This window comes from Euprymna scolopes, chromosome 6, assembly GCF_053919585.1.
Source record: "Euprymna scolopes isolate OS-2025 chromosome 6, ASM5391958v1, whole genome shotgun sequence".
NCBI classification, from domain to species: domain Eukaryota; kingdom Metazoa; phylum Mollusca; class Cephalopoda; order Sepiida; family Sepiolidae; genus Euprymna; species Euprymna scolopes.
The window spans coordinates 161,409,162-161,430,945 of NC_136487.1; positions in this window are offsets into that span (position 1 = coordinate 161,409,162).

Here is a 21,784-nt window from a genome sequence, read left to right on the forward strand (position 1 = left end):
TCCTGAGATCTCTCCGTAGAACCGCCTCATGCTCCTTGTATTCTCTTTCGACGACTGTTTTGTTTTTGAGATTGTCATTCAAAAGTGTTCCATGGAGGACCTTTTTTCCTCCAAGAGAGCCTTAACCCCTTCATCATTATCATCAAACCATTCTTTGTGTACAAACTTCTTCAGACCAAGTATATCCACTCCAGAAGTATATACCTTATATATTTAAAAGTTTTCCAGCTGTCATCAAACTCAACTGTGCTTAGTTTTTTCCTCCCAAATCTATGCGAATTGTAGGGTCCTTTAGTTTGGAGACATCAACACGTTTCGGAACCATAACTCCTTCTATTCGAGACTTGGGATCAGTGTCACTTTTACGTGTAAGTCAACCATATGTCCATGCTGACTTTAAGTTTGCGTTTTTGACGAAGAATATATTAGACACAAGATTAAATTCAGAACAAAGATGCAGTAGAAGTAAGCCATTACTGTTAACTTTGCCGATGCAACAACGGCCAGGTTCAGCCATATGTCATGTTCCCGACCAACATGCGCATTGAAATTACCAAGGACAATCAACTTCCTATCAATTGGTACAGCTACAATGGTATTTCGAAGAGTCTCATAAAAGGACATGATGCTTTCGTCAGTGAATTCCATAGTTTGTGCATACACTGACAAAATAGACAACTATCGACCACATGCCAGAGGGATTTTGAGCTTCATGAGACGATAAGTGATTCTAGTTGGATGCTCAGTGTTCTCAAAGAGAGTGGATCTGATCACAAAGCCAACGCAATCATCCCACTTCATGCCATCTGCTTTATCTTTCCAGAAAAGTATGTAACCCGATTTCACTTAAGTAATTTGGTCCTCGCCTGATAGACATGTTTCAGACAAAGCTGCTATATCGATGTTTAATATTTTTAGCTCATTCATAACCAGTGCCGTTTGTCGTTCTTGACATGCATTTTTTCCAGATCAAGAAGAGTTCTGGCGTTCCAACAACTTACTTCCTGGAAATTTCTTGTTTCTGTTGTTTCTGCTTTAGTGAATCGTCATTAGCCGCAGTAAGTTAACTAGATTGGTTTCGATAGGCAATTTAGTGTACTTCTTCTAGCACCCTCCCATACAATGTTCAGTCACAAAAATCTCCGCCGGAAAGTGCTTCTATGGGAATAAACCAGAAACATCATAACGGCGTAAAAAAAGATTCTTGTCGTTTATGTGTGAAATTATCACTGTGTGCTCCCAACCGATTAAGTCTGCACATGTTTCCATGCTTTCCTCGCAATAGAATTTTGAAAAATGGTTAGATAAGAATGATCTAGAACCATTGGGATATCTGTACTTCGATGGATTTAAGTGGCAAAAGATTGTATGACACAAATACCAGTCACTAAATCCTCGCAAATATGACCAATGACAAACTAAAAAAGCAAGATGATTGGTAAATGTGTGGATCGCAGGTTTTAGTTCAGAGGTTCCATTTCCTAAATTGATGTCAGAAAAATTACCCCAAGGATAATCACTGCTATAAATACGCCCCCGAAAACCAACTATGAAATTACTACGTATCGTCCCATTGAATTTTTTAATTCAATTTTCACACCAAACAAGGCACAGTGCCACTTTGAAGTAGGGGGCTACTATCGGGGACATAAGTTACAGGGATATTATGAAGGAAGATCAGCAGAAGACGTCTGTTCACATTACACTTAAATTTTTGCATGTCAGTACAGTTGGGAAAGGAGACTCCCGGAAGGGAGTTCCAAAGTATAGCAATTCTGGGGAAGAAACTATTGGAGTAGAAGGATTTCTTACACCAAGGAATCTCTACTGTGTAAGGGTTGGGATTTAGTTGCATGTGGGGTTTGTTGAGGGTATTTACGTCGAAGGGGTAGAAGGGCTTGTAGTTCGTCAGAGCATCCACAATTAAAATATTGTAGAACAGGAAGAGGGATGCAACATTTCGTCAATAGGACAGATGCTAAGCTTAGATGAAAGGTTGGCGACTCTCTTTTGGACTCTGTCCAGGAGTTAGAGACAAGTAGCAGATGCACTAGCCCAAATGTGACAACAGTACTCCATACACTCATACATGTATATATATGTGTGTGTGTGTGTGTGTGTGTGTGTGTGTGTGTGTGTGTGTGTGTGTGTGTGTGTGTGTGTATTAGCATTAGACAGCGATGGTTTGAAATCGGAGTAACCTTCTCCTTAATAGTCTGTCTGGTCGGACTAACAAGCACCATCTGCCCGGAGCTACTGATTTTATGACGCTAGTCTGTCGCTTGCTGCGTCCCCTCCTGTCAGTAGAATAAGTCAGCCGAGCTTAGTGGCAAGCCACACGAGAATGTCAGGAGTAGGACTAGATTTTCTGAGACTATAGACTTGCGCATACCTTGGGGTATTTTATAGGTGGAAGGAGCTCGTCCTCACTTCCCTCCCCCCAACAATGTGACAATCATTTGGACTCAATGTATGGATACATATATAAACACATAAACACATATGTATACACATATATAGGGAGAGAGGAGGCTGGAGAGGGAACAAGAAAGACAAAATGAAAGTCTCATCACCAAATTATAGGAGAATTAATAGGTTTTGTCTTATAAGAGAGGGGGCGTAAAATGTAACCAGTATCGACTTGTGGAATATAAGAGGGAACGGATTTGCTATATAACAGAAATTGAAAAATAAAGAAAGATAAAACAGAGAAACTGAAAATGAAATGGAAAATTGCTAATGAGAAAAATAATAGTTTCCTTCCTCGATGTATGGAAAATGCTTAAGGTCAATCTGTGTTTTTACAGAATTTATAGTCATTAAGTGATCCCAAATCCCTGTACGGTCCTGCGATATGCGTGTTTAGTCTCAGAATAATTTTTTTTTCACATTTGTGTTTACGTTACTGTGTGCGAATATTAGAATATAAGAATGAATTTTATACATCTACTGTGTGGTTTGAAAGGTTATAGCAACTGAGTGCTTCGATGATTTTCTCTTAAATATCATCATCATCATCATCATCATCATCATCATCATCATCATCAGCGGCGTGCTGTTTCAACAGCGTCGACGACCATGGCTCTCCAAATTGTAGAACCATGGTAATCTCGGGAAGACAAGTAAGAACGGTGCTTTTTCGCTGTGTTCTGTCTTGATTCGGGGGTGCATTTTCTCCATTTTTAAACGCGCACTCAGATACAAACCTGGAAATTTCTACAACTCGGTGCGGTACATACAGCACCTAATCTTCTCAAATGGTCTCCTATCTGGCAAGAACTGGTGTGCCAATGTGAATGTATATATATATATATATATATATATGATGATTGCAACATCGTCAGACGAGTGCCACTCCCTCAGACACTTAAAGTCCATGAGCCCAAAAAAGGACTTCCATCGCCATAGGACAATTTTAATAGACAAATGCTTGAAGGAGTATCTATCCACAGATGATGTTACAGAGTCTTAGCTTTGTACGACAGCTAAGTCTCTCTCTCGGTTCATAATGTTGAGATCCAGCAACAAGCAAGAGCAAGATAGCCAGCAACAAGTTAAATTGCAGACAATCTTATTGCGGATACTGGTCTCCCGCTTTATGGTTTTTTAAATCAGAGATTTGCTTCTCCTAGGAAGGTTGCCTTCATCACGGCTTACGGGAACCCTCTCTACCCTAACACACACATACATACAGACAAACACACACGGTGCTAGTTGGCCGTTAACCCCAAAAAAGGGTTCATTCGGACTTTGGAAGATCTTGTTTTTAATCCTTAAGGGAGACTAGCCACCCTCCTCAGCAAACAAGTCTGGTGGGGGAACCAGATTAGTCGCCGGTGACCCGACCATGAGGCAGGTAGTACTGGGTTACATGGTACCAGTAGCATATGACATGACGTGTCTATATATATATATATATATATACATATATATATATATATATATATGTATATATAGACACATTTTTTTAATAATATTAATACAATTTTATAACAGTTTCTCGCGTGATTGTGTATGTACACGTTTCTCCCGTGTGTGTGTATATATATATATATATATATATATATATATATATAAAATTTTAAAATTCATCATTCAATAAAATAAAAAGCTATAGCAAACATCTAAATGACTACTTTAAATACAGTTCCTGATTTCAAAAAAAGAAAAACTAAAAGATCTATCTGCCTTACTTTTAATGCTAGGTTTATTTTTGGTGTCTTTTCAATTCAATAGAAATCCTCCTAAATTTGCTGATGAGGAGACCGTGCTTACCAAAAAAACTATGTATAATTGTTCTACGTGACTTCATGTATACCACAAATAAAAAGCACGGATTTCCGAAACGATCGTACAGATAATTGACTTTGTTGTTGTTCCTTCTTATGAAACTGATTTTTAATTTAATTAAAATTTGATTTTTAAATTTAAAATTTTTTTTTTTAATTTTTAAATTATAAATCACATTACTTAATATTGAATTAGCTCTAGGACATTTAACTATCGAGCTTATTATATATCTAAATTACAACGAGCATTTCCTGTATTTTAATTAAACTAGTAATTTCACTATTACATTAAAATACACTTAGCTCTTTAGACTATTATTCTAATCTCCTTTAAATTATATATATATATATATATATATATATATATATAGCTTGTAATTTTCCAGAGGTAAGTTAACTAGTGAAGTATAATGAGGTTAATACAAGAGTGCTCAATACCGATATATATATATATATATATATATATATATATATATATATATATATATATGCTCTGTTATTCGTTGTTATGCATAAACTCGAATGTCTAAAGAGTTAGTAATGTGATTTCGAGGTACACTTAAAATAATTAGTTGTTGAAAAATACGATGAACGCCATTTTGAAAATTTTCCAGTTACCGCAACTATTTTTTAACAATTCATCATTCTACAGGAAGTCAACATCATAATTTAACATAATTTACTTGCTTACGGTTATAATAATTTTTTAAATTTTTATAGTCAGATTCCAGAATTTAGATATACGTCTTTTATTAGTTGTTTCTTTATTTTAAAAGAACGATGTGTCGCGTTTTGCATTTGAATTTTTACATCCGGAAGATAATCAAGCTAGATGAATTGACGTTGTCCGGGATTGAATCAAAGAACCTCTGCTCATCTGTATCTTTTTCTTTTTATTTTATATTAGCAGGGAGATCCAATGTTGCCCGGAATTTAATGATAATCAACGAATATTTCACACTCTTATATTTGACTTGTCATCGAAATTCGTGAAATCGCCAGAGAGGATGCTTCACATACCTCCATGCAGTAACTTAGTCCAAAATATATGTTATTCTACATTGCAGTCTTGAGAAGCTAATGTTTCTTTTATAAGATTGTTTTATATAAACTTCTTTCCAGTTAACGAAAACAAATCATTGACAAATTTACGTGCGGGGTTTGAACCTACAGATCACGGGATAAAAAAATTAAAAAATAAAAAAACTCAATTTTTCAAATCTTATGAAATTCTTTGCATTAATAAAAAATAAAGAAATTTACGCGCAGAGTTTTAACCTACAGACCACGTAATGCAAAAAAATATACAAAAAAATCAAGCTATCAACTACCCACAGTAGAATTTTCACAGCCCGTTGTTCTGTCATTGTTGCTAAGCGGCGACATAGAAAAAAATGGCTCTACCAGTAGTAGATAAATTAAAATAACGGGTTTGATTATCGTTTGTCGGTAATTATCGGGGGTATTTTGAGACAAAACTTAACTAAGATCATTCCCAAACTTATACACTGAAATTCTGTAAAGTAAAATAACTGTTTAGCCGTTTCGGAGTTTATAAGGAACGAACTCAGCCTCCCACACACACAGAGACAAAGTTGCATTTCTATAATTGCATATATATATATATATATATATATATATATATAAGTGAAAGTGTCTGTGTGTTTGTCTGTGTGTGTACATTTCCCTACGCAATAACTCTGTCAATTTTTAGTCTACAGACTCGAAATTTCATATACAGGGCACTGAGATTTGCGAAAATCGATGTGATCAGTTTTCGGCCAGAAATTTGGCGACTAAGGGGTCAAAGTTCAATGATTTGACCTTTGAGAACTCTACCAAATTCCTCCGATAATTTTGGGTCTACACACTTGAAATTTTAGGTATAGGTTTCTTGGACATGAATCTAACTTAATGATTTGAGTCAAAAATAATAAATGTAAAATTGGTGTCAAATTTTAAAAAATTGACCGCTTTTTTTTTTTGCTCAACATACACCTCCAAATACCCGGGCAAGGTCAGGCTGAAATGCTAGTATATCTATAAAAGTGAACATGTCTGTGTGTCTGTTTGTGTGTATGTGTGTATATTTCCCTACGCAATAACTCTGTCAATTTTTAATCTACTGACTCGAAATTTCATATACAGGGTACTGAGATTGAGGAAAATCTTTGTGATCGATTTTCGGCCAGAAATTTGGCTGTTAAGGGGGTCAATATTCAACAATTTGACCTTTGAGAACTCTACCAAACTCCTCCGACAATTTGGTTTCTAAAGACTTGACATTTTAGATATATGTTCTTTGGACGTGGATCTAACTTAATGACTTTAATTGTAAACCAAAACAATAAATGTTAAGGGATCATAATGAGGTTTTCCAGGGTGTTGGAAAGCACTGCTCCTTAAGGCAACGCTTAAACAGTTTTGTAAGTATGGGGGCAAGTTCTGGTTGGAGCTTTTTCAGCACTATAACTGGAATGCCGTCAGGGCCAGTTGCTTTACTGGAATCAAGGTTCTTGATTAGCTTGGCGACCACACGCAAAAATATTTGTATGTTGCATAGCGTGTTGTCTGTTATAGGAGGAAATACGGGGAGTTGATGGTCATTGTCGCATAGGGTAGAATTAGCTGCAAAATTCTTGTCAAATAGTCTGGCCTTGTCTGATGCTGACGAGATGACCTCAGGTCCATTGATGATAGCTGGGACAGAACGCACGCTTCTGTTCAAGATCCTGTTCGCTATTTGCCAGAACTGGTGGGAACCAAGCCGCTGCTCAGCTACTTTGGATTTAACAAACTGAGCATATAGCTGTCTTGCATTTTTATTACTCTTTTACAGTAGTTGCTGGCAGTCCTGAAAGCAGCTTTAGTCTCAATACATCTATTACGTTGGTAGCTATGGAAAAATTGATTTCTGTGCGCGATGGCAGCAGCACATTCAAGGGAGAACCATGGCTGGCTGTTAGGTTTTTGTTGGAATTTTTTGGATTTTATGAATCGGTATATGCCTGCAAGTAACTATTCGGTCAGGTCTGATACTATAGAGGACACATCCTTTTTAAACATGGAATGCAGAGGTAGGTCAGATATGAATGTACGGAAGCTATTCCGGTCAGCCATAGAGTATCGATATACAGTACGGTGGAGAGGTATGTCTGAAGACTTATTACATTTCATTTTTATCTTAACTGATAAAATGGAGTGGTCAGAGGATCCCAGAGGAGATAGAACGGAACATGAACACAGCTCAGGGGAAGTTGTGAGGAAAAGGTCTAGAAGGCAAGCATATTGACCGGGTGTATCGGGCACACGGGTGGCTTCGTGAACAATCTGAGTGAGGTCATAGGCAATGGCAAAATCATGACAAAACTTCCCCTCGTCATCGGTTTTATTTGAATGAGTCAGTCATTCCACATTATGGACATTGAAGTCACCGCAAATGTGAATGTTAGCCGAAGGATGAGCAGACAGGCTGTGGTCAATTTTCTCAGATATGATCTTAACTCTATACTCTACCGCTTACTGGGATAGCTTCAGTACACTTATATCCGATCTACCACTGCATTCGATGTTTAAAAAGGACGTGTCCTCTATATTATCAGACCTGACCGAATGGCTAATTGTAGGCATAGACCGATTTATACCATCTAAAAAATTCCAACAAAAACCTAACAGCCAGCCATGGTTCTCCCCTGAATGTGCTGCTGCCATCGCGCACAGAAATCAATTTTTCCATAGCTATCAACGTAATAGATGCATTGAGACTAAAGCTGCTTTCAGGATTGTCAGAACTACTGTAAAAAAGTAATAAAAATGCAAGACAGCTATATGCTTTGTTTGTTAAATCCAAAGTAGTTGAGAAGCGGCTTGGTTCCCACCAGTTTTTGCAAATAGCAAACGGCATCCTGAACAGAAGAGTGCGTTCTATCCCAACTATCATCAATGGACCTGAGGTCATCTCGTCAGCATCAGACAAGGCTAAACTATTTGCCAAGAACTTTGCAGCTAATTCTACCCTATGCGACGAAGGCTATCAACTCCCAGTATTTCCTTCTATAACGGCAACACGCTCTGCAACATACAAATATCTGTGCGAGATGTCGCCAAGCTAATCAAGAACTTTGATTCCAGTAAAGCAACTGGCCCTGACGGCATTCCAGTTATAGTGCTGACAAAGCTCCAACCAGAACTTGCCCCCATACTTACAAAACTGTTTAAGCGTTGCCTTAAGGAGAAGTGCTTCCCAACACCCTGTAAAGCCTCATCAGTATGCCCGGTATTTAAGAATTCAGGTGAAAAATCCTCTCCCTCTCAGTACAGACTAATAAGTCCTCTGTGTGTCATGCGTAAGTTGTTGGAACCATATTAAATAAAGAAGTAGTCAACCACCTCAACAGAAACAACCTTCTTAGTGAAATGCAATATGGTTTCCGCTCTGCCAGATCTACAGCAGATGTTCTAACTGTTATATCACATAGTATTAGTGAATCTCTTGACAAAGGTTTCCTTTCCAGGGAAAGTGCTCTTGACATATCAAAGGCCTTCGATAAAGTATGGCATAAGAGCCTACTTCACAAAATTTCTAGCTACGGTATTACTGGAAATGTGTTGTCAATCATTAAATCATTTCTCTCTGATAGGTTCATAAGAGTAGTGGTTGATGGGCAGAAATCAGAGGCCCACAGTATTAATGCTGGAGTCCTCCAGGGATCCATCCTGGGCCCAACTCTCTGCCTGATCTACATCAATGATCTCCCAAAACACATACTTAAATCATTCGTTGACATCTATGCTGATGACACGACCATCTATGGCAACACATCAAAGGCCGTAAATGACAAACTTCTCTCTGATTCTCTCTGCTCTGATCTTGAGCGCATGGTACAGTGGGGGAGGAGGTAGCTGGTTACTTTTAATGCATCCAAAACCAAGCTCCTATCTTGACATCATCAACGCTCTGATCCCGATATGGCATCAATTGATATGGGTGGCTCTCGTCTAGGGGAAACTCCATTTTTTGATAAGCTTCTAGGCTTGACCTTTATCCCTGACCTGAAATGGAATACGTACATCAAGTCAGTTGCCAAGATCGCTGGAAAAATGATAGGATCCTTCTACCGCTCCAGAAGATATCTCACGCCTGATGCAATTCTCTATCTGTATAAAAGCCAAGTACGTTCAAGGATGGAGTACTGCTGCCATATCTGGGCAGGAACTGCTAAAAACAGCCTATCCTGCCTTGACAGAGTACAAAATAGGCTTCGTGGTTTAGTGGGTGATGCCCTTTTCTCTTCCCTGCAACCTCTCTCCCACAGAAGAGACGTTTCGAGCCTGTCTTTGTTTTATCGTTATTTCCATGGCAGGTGCTCGTCTGAACTCCAATCTCTGGTCTCTTCCTCGCTAATCTTTAACAAGAAACACCCGTGTAGCTGAAACCACTGTAAAAAATTCCCCCCACTCCTTATCTGTTCCAAAATGAAAACGTAGATTCCATGAACAAAGCTTCTTTCTTAGAAGTTCACGCATGTGGAACTCTGTTCCGCTTGCCTTTTTCTCACCTGACTACAACCTGGATGTCTTCAAGTCCAATGTGAACAAATTCCTGATGAACCGCCCCCTTAAGTAAGACACTTTATCAGATCCCCAAAACTAACGTACTGTACACACAATGACCCTTACCCCTGAGTGGCTTCCGGGCCTTGATAAGTGGTGACTACCTTGTAAAAAAAAAGTCATTTGTGGGCTCATGGACTTTAAGTGTCTGAGGGAGTGTCACTCGTCTGACAAGACGTTACAATCACCATATATATATATAGTAAGTTATGAAAATGTATATGGTTCAGTGGAACAACAACTATGAAGATGAGGATAATAGCCTGCCAAAAAATAATGAATGCAAAAATTGAAAGCTTTATCACCTTGGAAAGTAAGGCAATCTATTGGGAAAGACGAAGTGGATTTCTGAAAATATGAAGTGATACCCTAGAATACTATATAAATCATTAATAGTACAGCAACCTAATAATAGTCTCCTGATGACTGTTGCAGAAAAGGAAAATACATCACACGCCAGACTGATTTAAATGAAAACTATATCGACCTTTACCCGGCGACAACGTTTAATTCCAGCACACAATTATAAGAGTTGTGAAGTTTCCGTATCCATAAGGTTTCTAGACATGCAGAAAGTAATTCCTTTATCGGGGAATGTAAATCTGAATGATAGGATTATGAATAAGGTGTCTTTTGACATTGTTAGGGTCTCATTGCTGAACGAGAATGTCCTGGGGAAATTTTAAGGAAACCATGGATTGTGTGGTGATTAAATACGTGCGACAGAATGTCATTCCTCGTTTTTATGAACATCATTTGCGATATGATATGAACATCATTTGCGTGTAATATTGTCAACAGCTTAAAATTAACGAAGTTTAAGGGCGGTATGTAATCCTAGCTAGACTCAAATATCCATCCATCATGAATTTACCCTGCTATATCAATATGGGATTCTATATTTGAGGGTTTCTCTTGATGTAGTGTTCAAGATACCATTGTCGATGGATAACGCACTAGAGAAATTATGAACATGCGAAGAATTTTGTCATAAAATACATGTTACAGCCTTCCATTTCCCGTTTTCAAGCGGCATCTAACGACGCTCGTGTTTTAGGCGTAATATTTCAGATGGTATAAGATTAATACAATACAAAAATGGAGTCGAAAACTGTAGAAGTGATAACACCTTTTCTAATAACATATTCGGTAACAGTGATGTCGTTGTGTGACAGTAGCGATTTTAAACTGTTTCCAACTCTGTGAAGACACGATGGCGAACGTGATATCGATGTTTCCGATACAGGCAACAAATGAATGTTTTTTTTTATGGAAAGCACAGGTTTACTCCCTCTATTAATAATATTCCAAATAAAATTAGCAATCAAACCTTATTTAGTACAAATACACTACAGTATATGTCTGACTTATTCACTTACAGCCAGGAATGCTAATTAGTATTTGTTTTCTTGCCGTTTAGTGACATACGGAGAACATTTTGATGAACGTAAATCGAATGATGAGATTAGGAATTAGGTTTAATTCTACATTATTTTATGCTCGCATTGCTGAGCGACAACGTCTTAGAGAAATTATAAACACGCCAAGGATTTTAATGTTAAAACGCGAACGATAAAATTTTTATTTTTTTATTACATTTTCACCCCAAACAAGACACATTGCTACTTTGACGTAGGGGGTTACTATTAGGGACACAAGCTACAGGGGTTATAATGTGGGTAGTTGGGCAGCAAGACGTCGGTTCACGTTACACTTAAACTTCTGCATGTCAGTACAGTTGGGGAAGCAGGAACCCGGAAGGGAATTCAAAAGTCTAGCGGTTCTGGAAAAGAAACTACTGGAGTAGAAGGCTCTCTTACATCTAGGGATCTCTAATGTGAAGGGGTGGGATTTTACTGCTTGTCGCGTTTGTCGCGTAGAGGAGGTACAAGTGCTTGCAGTTCGTCGGAACATTCACCGGTAAAGTGCTTGTAGAACAGGCAGAGGGATGCTACATTTCGTCGATGGGACAAAGGCTTAAGCTAGGATGACAGTTCAGGACCTATCAGGTTGACGACTCTCTTCTGAACCTTGTCTAGGAGTGAGAGACTAGTAGCAGATGCACCGACCCAAATATGACAACAATACTCCATACATGGGCGAATGGTGGCCTTATAGACGTACATGGTATTTTCGGGCATTAGTAGCTTTCTATCACGGTAGAGAGAACCTACCTTTTTCGGTCCTGGCAGTACTCTCAATGTAATTGTTCCAACTCATGTTTCCTGTTACCGTTAGTCCGAGGAGTTTAAAAGATGTGCTTTCAGATAAAGAGTATTTGGCCATTGCTATTGGTGGTAGAGGTTTCTTGTAGTTATTAAAGGAAACAAGTTTAGTCGCAGTTCGTCCATACATTGGGTATTCTTATCACATTCGTTTTGTGCACCTACCACTAGTCCCTCACTCTTAGACAGTGTCCAAAAAAGAGTCTCAAATCTAATAGGTTCCGCATTGTCGGTAAAGCACAACCCTCTTTCCCATACTCGCAATGTCGCACCCCTGTGCCTGCTTTATAAATACTTTGCTAGAATGTGCTTTAATGAACTCGTAGCACTGTTCCTCTTCGACGTACATCCTCCTAATTAAGATAGCACGCAATAAATTTCCGCCCCTTATTTGTTGAATACTTCTGCTCTAATAGTTTCTTCCCTCTGATCTGTCCTTCCTTTTTCGTGCGTCTTTGACTGTACTCCCACGCAAAAGTTTAAATGTAATGTGAATAGACATCCCGCTGCTCAACTCCCCACATTCCTTTCTTAGAAATGATCCTAAGTAGTAGCTCCTTACGTTCCAATTGGCAACATGCCTTCTTTTGCAGCATGGCCAAGAGCAGGTCTGGTTGATCTTGATCACAGTGTCGTCAGTAGTCATATTGATTCGAAATACTTTGAATTGCAAGTCAACCATTTCAAGTTTAATAAGGACATTTCTATTATGAAACCAGATAAATGCTCAAAATTTTTCATTCTCGGCTACAGTCATCATATCGATAAAATGATGGCGATACTTAGCGATACTATAAAATTCGAGCATTCAGGCAACACTTATGTTAGTGATAGGACATTCAAAACCAAACTACAAGGTCGCTTTCTCAAACTTCATAAAATGGGTGGTTTTCCGAGGAAACCTGTGACTGAATTTGTCCTGTAGATTCCAAACGTCATAGATTTTGACAAGCTGCGCGCTTAGTCCGGTCCATCTAAAATGAAAATGAAACCGCCAAAGGACTAGAAAAAGACATTAGAGTTGTTTAGAGAGAAACTGCCGGGTTTGATCTAATAGTGAATCTTGTCGACGGAATTTTTCGCATCGGGTCGTTTCGGGATGATTTCGGGAAATGTTCGGGATCATTTCGGGTTGCATTTTTCGTGTTAAATTGTGTAGAAGGAAGCGTTCGGATTGCGTTTGCTGTTTGGTTGACTTGACGATTGTCGCAATCGTACTTTCGCGTGCGATATATATATATATATATATATATATATATTAACTAAGGTCTATAAGGAAAATGTTCCTATAAGATGAATTTGGCAAATCATTAGCCGAGATACTCACACATATTCATGGAGATATTTCCTAGATTCTGCATTCCTGAATTGTTTCTGCTTGCAGAATTTATTCGTGAGATCGAACGTTATTCTAATACCGGATATCTATGTTCTTATGACATATCCAGTTTGTTCACCAATTTGCTTCTCGATGAAACTATAAGGATTTGTGCCGGTAGTCTTTATCGTAGCTTCTTAGCTAAGCCGTCGTTTCTTGAGCTGATAGGTTTAGCTACTAAGTTTTTTTTAATTCAGTTGACATATATCGTCAAATTGATAGAATTGCAATGGGATTTTTGGGGGTTGTATACTGGCCAATATTTTTTGTTGTATTTCAAGAGCAACTGCTAATTAATCGGTTGCCTAAGCCGACGTGCTAATTTCGATGATATTTTTTATATACACTCCTATTCAAAAATTTAAAACCACTTTAAAAAAAAAAAACTTTTATGGGAAAAACTACATTCAAACCTTTTATTCAAAAATTTACATTTTAATAAAATGAGGCATTTTATGATTGATCAAAATTATAAGACCAAGAGTATACATTGCTTTTTAGTTCAGTTACAGATAAGCAATCACTGTATAAAGGTGTCACTATGCCTAAAGCAAGCAAAATTACCGAAATTGAACGTGCTCGAATTCTAGATTTCCATAAGCAAGGTTTGTCACAACGGGCGATCACAGCTAAGGATAATCACAGTAAAATTGTGATTTACAACTTTCTAAAATCTATTAGAAGACCCAAAAATTTCACCTGCATTGAGTAGGAGAATAAGACGGGTTGTTGTGAACAACAAGGGACTTTCTTCCAGTCAAATTAAAGCAGTCACAGATGCTGATTGCAGTCCAGTAACCATCAGACAACATTTACGACAAAAAGGCATAGTAAATAAAAAAGAGTAAACAAATTCCTCGCCTGCTTCCATGTCACAAGTTTGTTCGTTAATACCAAACATGGGATCTTGAGAAGTGGAAATAAGTCCTGTTTTTAATGAGAAAAAATTCAATCTAGATGGTCCTGATGACTTCCAACGATATTGGCATAACGAAAACGTGCCTCTTGAAATTTTCTCCATCCATCATAGTGGTGGAGGGTCCTTAATCGTATGGGGTGCCCTTTCTTACAGAGGTACGATGGAGCTTCTTTTTTTCCAGGTAGTGCCAGGTCGTCAGACAACGATTGGTTATATTAGCATGCTTCAAAAATCATCGTTGATAACGGAGGGCCATAGTTTGTGTGGAGATAAAGGGTTATTTCAACAGGATAATGCTGCAATCCACGCTGGAAGACAGACCTTGACCTTTCTGAAAGAAAATGAGGTCCATCTTCTGGGACATTCTGCGTGCTCTCCGGACTTGAACTCAATTGAAAATGTTTGAGGATGGATGGCAAAAGATGAAATCAGCAGAAAAATGAACTTCGTGGGGCCATCTTCAGAAGCTGAAGCAATATCTCACGCACCTTTACGGAAGCTTTTTTCAAGCATGCCTCAAAAAGAATTTTTTAATTCATTTAAACTAGTGGAGGAAGGTCTCATTACTAAATTTGCTTGTTGAATTTTTATACACTTTTCATACAATTTATGCCTCTGCTCTTATAATTTTGATCAAGTGTAAAATTCCTCATTTTATAAAAATGTTAATTTCTGAATTACATGTTAGCTTTTTTCCATGATCTTTTAGGTTTTAGTGGAAGGAGTTTAAAATCCATCATTTAAAAAGTTTTTTCTTAAGATTTTCAAATGCTCTTAAAGTTTGGATCAAGAGTGTATGTTCATCTTGTAAGGAAGCTAATGGGTTGTACGACATGTAAAGTTGCGTTACCTTGCAATGTCTACTGTGGATGCTGAGGTGATTGACTCATTACCGTTTTTAAATGTTCTCCTTGAAAGATCAAGTATGAGTTTGGTCACCAGTGTATATAGGAACCCTACCTTTACTTGTCAGTACATTAACCAGGGTTCAATATTTCCTAAAATCAAAAGCTAAATCTTAGTACATCGGGTTTTGTTAATTTGCTCTAGTACTGAAATATTTGGCCAATGTATCTTTTGCACACAATTGAAAAATGTATAAAGGATAAAATTCGTGTTTTTAAATATCATATATATGTGAAACGCCAATGGATTGGTATTAAAAAGCTAGTTTTCAGAAAAAATTTCTATAGTTGATTCGCATTTTTTTTCGGAAGGATGGTATCTCGTTCGCATAATACATTATGCTTGTTTATTGCTTTTAGTCAGTACGTGGGGCGTACCATTCATTGCTTGGAAGGTAGAATTTCCCAACAGTTCCCTGCGATAGGTAGGCGCAAAAAATGACCAACATTCGAGCGTTTATAAGCTAATAAGTCAACCATCAATGAGCATTTACTGCAGTGTCAATGGCAGACACGTTTAAGCTGGTCCTCGTCGATATCCTGCATTACTCTGACTATGGGTGCTTTCAGAGAATCTTTAGTGTTATGAGGATGTTTATTAACATCTCTCTCAACAACGCCCAACATAATAATCCAACGGAGGCCACCAATTGGGGGGGGGGGTAATGTGATCATGGCAATACTCTGCTAACCATTCTTGTGTCTTCTGAGCCTTATGTGGACCTTCCATTTCGTACTCTATCAATCCAAGGCTTCACATCAGTACTCAGGACTTCAATCTAAGCAGCAGAATTGATTTTATTCCTTGTGGAACGAAATGTGGCGGCATCACATGTTCCTCATTGCTAACCACCCCCAAAACCATAACAGTTGCTGGAAATTTTCTGTGCATGACTCTTGGAACTTTAAAAGGGTCAGCACATAACCATCTGTCATTTCTTCGGTTTACCTTTTGGTCTTGGTCAAAAATTTTTTCGTCTGAAAAAAATCCAAAAAAAACAAAGAATGTGTTGCTCAGCAGGATGTTTCAGTTTGCTTAAAAGCCTCTTGGATCTTACCAACCGATTTTCTTTATTGGTCTCGGAGGTAAACTGGCCTCTCTGCATCACATACGACTTGTATCGAAGATTTTCATGACAAGTCCTACGAATTGTGGCTTCTGAGACATTAAGATCTTTTGCAATTGACCTCATTGACTTTTGAGGGCTTTCATCAATGATGTTTTGAACTCTCTGAACAAATTTAGGTGTTTTTATTCTGTCAGAGCGTTGTTGATGCTTTTTGCGTTTAGCAACTGGAGAAATTGGGTCATTTTTGTCCTCTAATTCTTTGCGAACTTTAAAAACAAACGATCGGGCAACTTTTAGAAATTGAGCAATTTGCAAATCACTGTGTTCTGCCATTATTGCAAATATTACAGCCTGTCTTTTCATTTCCTGACTTATATTAATATCTGCCATAATTAATTTTCTGAAAGAAACAAAGTAAAAGATTAAATAATAGATAAAAGAGATGAAATAAGTGATGTTCTCAAATACCAGACGCACCTTGTATATCAAGGTTATGGAATGTACGAAGCATAATAAAGATCTTGTTTTTATTTAATATTTTATTTTGATATTGGTCACAACATGTAGTTGATCAACAATGTAAGACTATGGAAAAACTTTGTTTTGGGGTGAGTTCACATTTTGTCAAAATTTCGAAATTAATTTTTAAACGTCTATGAAAATGAATCATTGTATTCTTATTGTTTAATTTTTTTTAATTTTGAACGCAGTAACATCCTTTTCCATCGGCATCAACATCAAAACTCAACTGATTTCAATAGATACAATAAATGATTAGTAACTGAAAGGATTGTGTTGAACAGAAAGAGAAGTATAATATATAATAATAATAATAAATGATAATAATAATAACAATAATAATAATGATGATAATTATCCTAATAATAAGATAGTAGAAGCAAGATTAATAGTAGACAAATAGAGGAAAATGATAATATTGATGATTCTCATAATAATAATAATAATAATAATAATAATAATAATAATAATAATAATAATTATTATTATTATTATTATTATTATTATTATTATTATTATTATTGTTATTATTTATATCCTGTTTCTTTTCCTTTTCTTTTTTGTGTTTTCTGTCTCCTTTCTTGTTTTCTCTCTTTTTCCTCTATTTTTTTCTGCTCTGTTTTGTTTTCACATATATTAAATGTCGTTACCTATTTTATTTTGGATGTCACGTGATTTGATAGATTTTTCTTGCAATTCTTTCAATATTTTTATTACTGACTAAACTTTTGTATAAGCAATATCTTCTGGATAGGTCTCTAGTAACTTATAACTGGCTGACCGAAACATGCTCATGAATGTGTAGGGACATATATGTAAAACAAATTAAATGTATATCTTGTCCTATTTCGATATTGAGCACTCTTGGAATAACCTCCATAAAACATCATTGGTTGCTTCACCTCTGAAAAATATTAACCTGGAATTATTTTAGCTCCTCTTCTGTATAGCACAATAAATTGTAGGATTCTCACTTATAAGCAATGAAAAATTTAACTTCAACACATCACTAAAAACATTCCAATTACAAGCAAATATGGAAGATCTTCTTAGCAGAATGATATAGAAGGCCCACTTTTTCTTGGATAATTAAAAACATGAAGGTCCCAGGAATTATTACGGTTTTATATGCTGCAAATTTAAACAACGTGTCGAGCAATCGGATTATTTCGAAATCAATGTGATCGAGATGTCAAGGATATTACTTTCCATGACAAAATAATAATTTTCAAAAAGATCTAGACAGAATTGTCAAAGAAATACAAAATACAAACGATATTTTCTTGAAAGCGGATAAAACTCAAAACCTTTATAAATTAACTAAGCTTGAATATTTTAGACTATTAGAACAAAATGTTACAGTGAATCTTAACAAAGAACATATGAACTTTAAAAAGAGAATATGAAAACTATTTATGCCCACCCACTCTCAAACCATCCAAAACAGTTTATCAAACATCTACAAATCTATCAGCAAAAGAATTAGTTTAAACTCCTCAACCAAAGAATTTTGAAAACTATAAGAACTTTTATAATATGCCCCATAAAACAGCGGTTATCAAAAGGCTCTCGAATACATTGAACCTACATTAAGTACGAACAGATCTAGAAAAGAGTATAAAAGAAAAATCATTTGGTTTCCTCCTTCCTTTAACCAAATGGTTAAAACTAATATGGGTAAAAACATTTAAATCTTATTAATTTCTATTTCCCCCGTAGCAAGATTCTTCATAAAATTGTTAATAAAACTACTATTACATTAAGCTATAGCCGCAGTAGTAAATTAGCAAAAAATAGTAAAAAAAAAACAATAATAAAATACCAAAAGAAAGCATAGAACTTAACTAAAGCAAAAAAAATAAAATAAAAATAAAACTTTTAGTTGTATAAATATTTATTCATGATGTTTGGCTTGGTTGTTTTTAAAAAAAACAAAAATTATATTTGTTTTGGGTTTTGCAAAAGGGACATGAAAAAATGACACTAATATTAATGTTTCCTGTAGTTTATATCATGAAAACTGGAATCTTCAGACGGCCTGATCTGGTAACACCAGAAAATTATAAAACAAAATTTGAATAATAATAATAAGAAGAAGAAGAAAAAGAAGAAGAAGAAGAGCGTTTAGAATACTCTCTCTCTCTCTCTCTCTCTCTCTCTCTCTCTCTCTCTCTCTCTCTCTCTCTCTCTCTCGCTCTAACTCTCTAGACCACTAGCCCTCGTTTGGTTCAAACGAATATCAAGCGTTAACTATGATCCAACTAATAAGTAAGATTTAATATTAGAAGCCGAAAAACGCTTTAAGGGAGGAGGAGGAGGAGGAGGAGGATGATGATGATGATGATGATTTTGATTTTATATTTCTGACTGGCTTAAAAATATTGCCATTCTATGAGCGTCCAGTTTGGCCTTTGTTTGGATGCCCCTGTTTTTTTATATTTTTGTGTTTGCTAATATCCAACTACTTTTTCCGTTTCTGAAATAGAACAGGGTCATACATTTCATTACATCAAAAATATATTTTCAAATATTTGTAATGCTGTTTTTTTTTTATTTCATTCATCCAGAGGAAGTCTCAAAATAAAAACGAAACGTTGATGAACACATAACTTGGTCTGTTCCTTTATATATATATATATATATATATATATATATATATATATATATATATATATATATATAAGAAACCTTGTCTGTGTGTGTGTGTGTGTGTGTGTGTGTGTGTGTGTGTGTGTGTGCGCGTCTGGATGAGTTCGTTTCCTATGGAATCAAAAACTACTGAACCGATTTTTATGAAATTTGACACAAATAAACTGTATGTGCCTGATAGTGTTCTTAGATACATTTTATATCGGAATGTCTTCGATGGGTATCAATAATCGATAATCGAAATAATCCGATGGAAGAAGGACCAGACGATTTTGACTATAGTTATCAATTCACACAACCTATTGTTGCAAGGGTATTTGAGAAGTTTTATCACTAGACAAACCGAAAACCCCAACATATAAAATCAACAGTAGGTTTTTTGATACGATAGGGGTGCGTTTGAAATAAATGTTCTTGCTTACAGCACAAATGTACCATAATACTTGACTTTTAATTTTAAACTACAATTTAAGCATTTTTCACGGCACAAGCAGTAAGGACAGGCATATAAAATCAACATTAGATTCTTTGATATTACAGGGGTGCGTTCGAAATGAATGTTGCTATTTAGAGAACAATTTAGGCATGATACTTGACTTTTGCATTTTAAATATTAATTCAGGCAATTATATATAAAAATATTTTTATAAAATGACCCGTAGTTTCTCTACAGTGCAATGTAGACTACAATATATTGTCATTGAGGGGGGGGGCATTTAAAGTTTCCTTCCGGTGCACCGCAATGGGTCCCCGGCTAGAGCAGGCAATTATACGATTTGAAAAATGTGCAATTCCACCGATTTCGATAAAAATACGAATATAGAAGTGTGAAATATTCGTTATCATTCAATCGCGGGCAACACCGGATTTCCCTGCTAGAGTCATCATAAAATTGTCTAGTATTACAAGGTGTTATAAAAAAAATTCTAGGCAATTTCTGGTATCCTTAGTAGTAAAAGAACGTTATTAGGAAATAAATGTTTATGTGTTATTATTTGACTTGGCTAACGTTCCAAGGCGATCGGAAACTATTAAAGGTTATTTGTAATTATTAGATTTGATTTTAATTTAGAATTGATTATAGACGTGTTGGCTTCAGCATTAAGATTGGGTGAAAGTTCAATTCAGTGTTGGAATGTGAAATTTGTCTGATGGAATGGTTTAAAAAAGACATGTTTTCCTGCCATGGTCATTAGCAAAATCTGCACTCAAGCGACAAATTAGTTCGTTTATTCGCGGTTATTATTTAGCATCAAAAATGTACTCAATCATTGAATTATAATGAAAAACATACACGTTATATATATATATATATATATATATATATATATATATATATATATGATTAGTTTGTTTTTTTAATCCAGCAGAGTGCTCAATTAAAAAGAAAATCCGAAGATATCCGAAAAATAAGAGCGTATTTATATTTTGTATTTTGTGTAAAGAAAGTTGTTAGATGAGATAAGTCATTGGTATCGTCGATTTCAACCCCGATAATTACATAGATTTCCATATCAAACTCTCTTCAGTCAATACTCATCTGGCATCGGGCTTTAAACCGACGGTACCAATGACGTATCTCATCTAACAACTTTCTGTACACAAAATACAATATATATATATATGCATATATATACATATATATATATATATATACTCATATATATATACTCATATATATATATATGTATATATACTCATATATATATATAAGTGTACATATGTATAAGATGTATATACATATACATGTTTAAGCATATATATTGACTGGCTTAATATATATATATATATATATATATATATATATATATATATATATATATATAATTTGTAGCTTAGTGGTTCGAGTCCTTGCTAATTTAGCCAGACATGACTTCTGTTGCCGGGGTTCGGGTCTCTCGACTGGCGTTAATCGTGACGCCCTGCACTGATGATTTCTAAAAGGATGAAACACTAGTGTCTGTTGGTATTTAATAATTATTATAGTAAATAATATATGTATATATATATAATATATGTATATAAACACACACACATATATATATGTGTATATACATATATATATGTTTATATATATGTGTATGTATAAATATATATATATAGTCTATTAATCATAGAAACCTTATTGGTTACATATGTTCATACATGTTTCAGTGAAAACCTAATTTAAGGAAAACGCCTGATCACACCAAACAATATATGGACATATATATACAT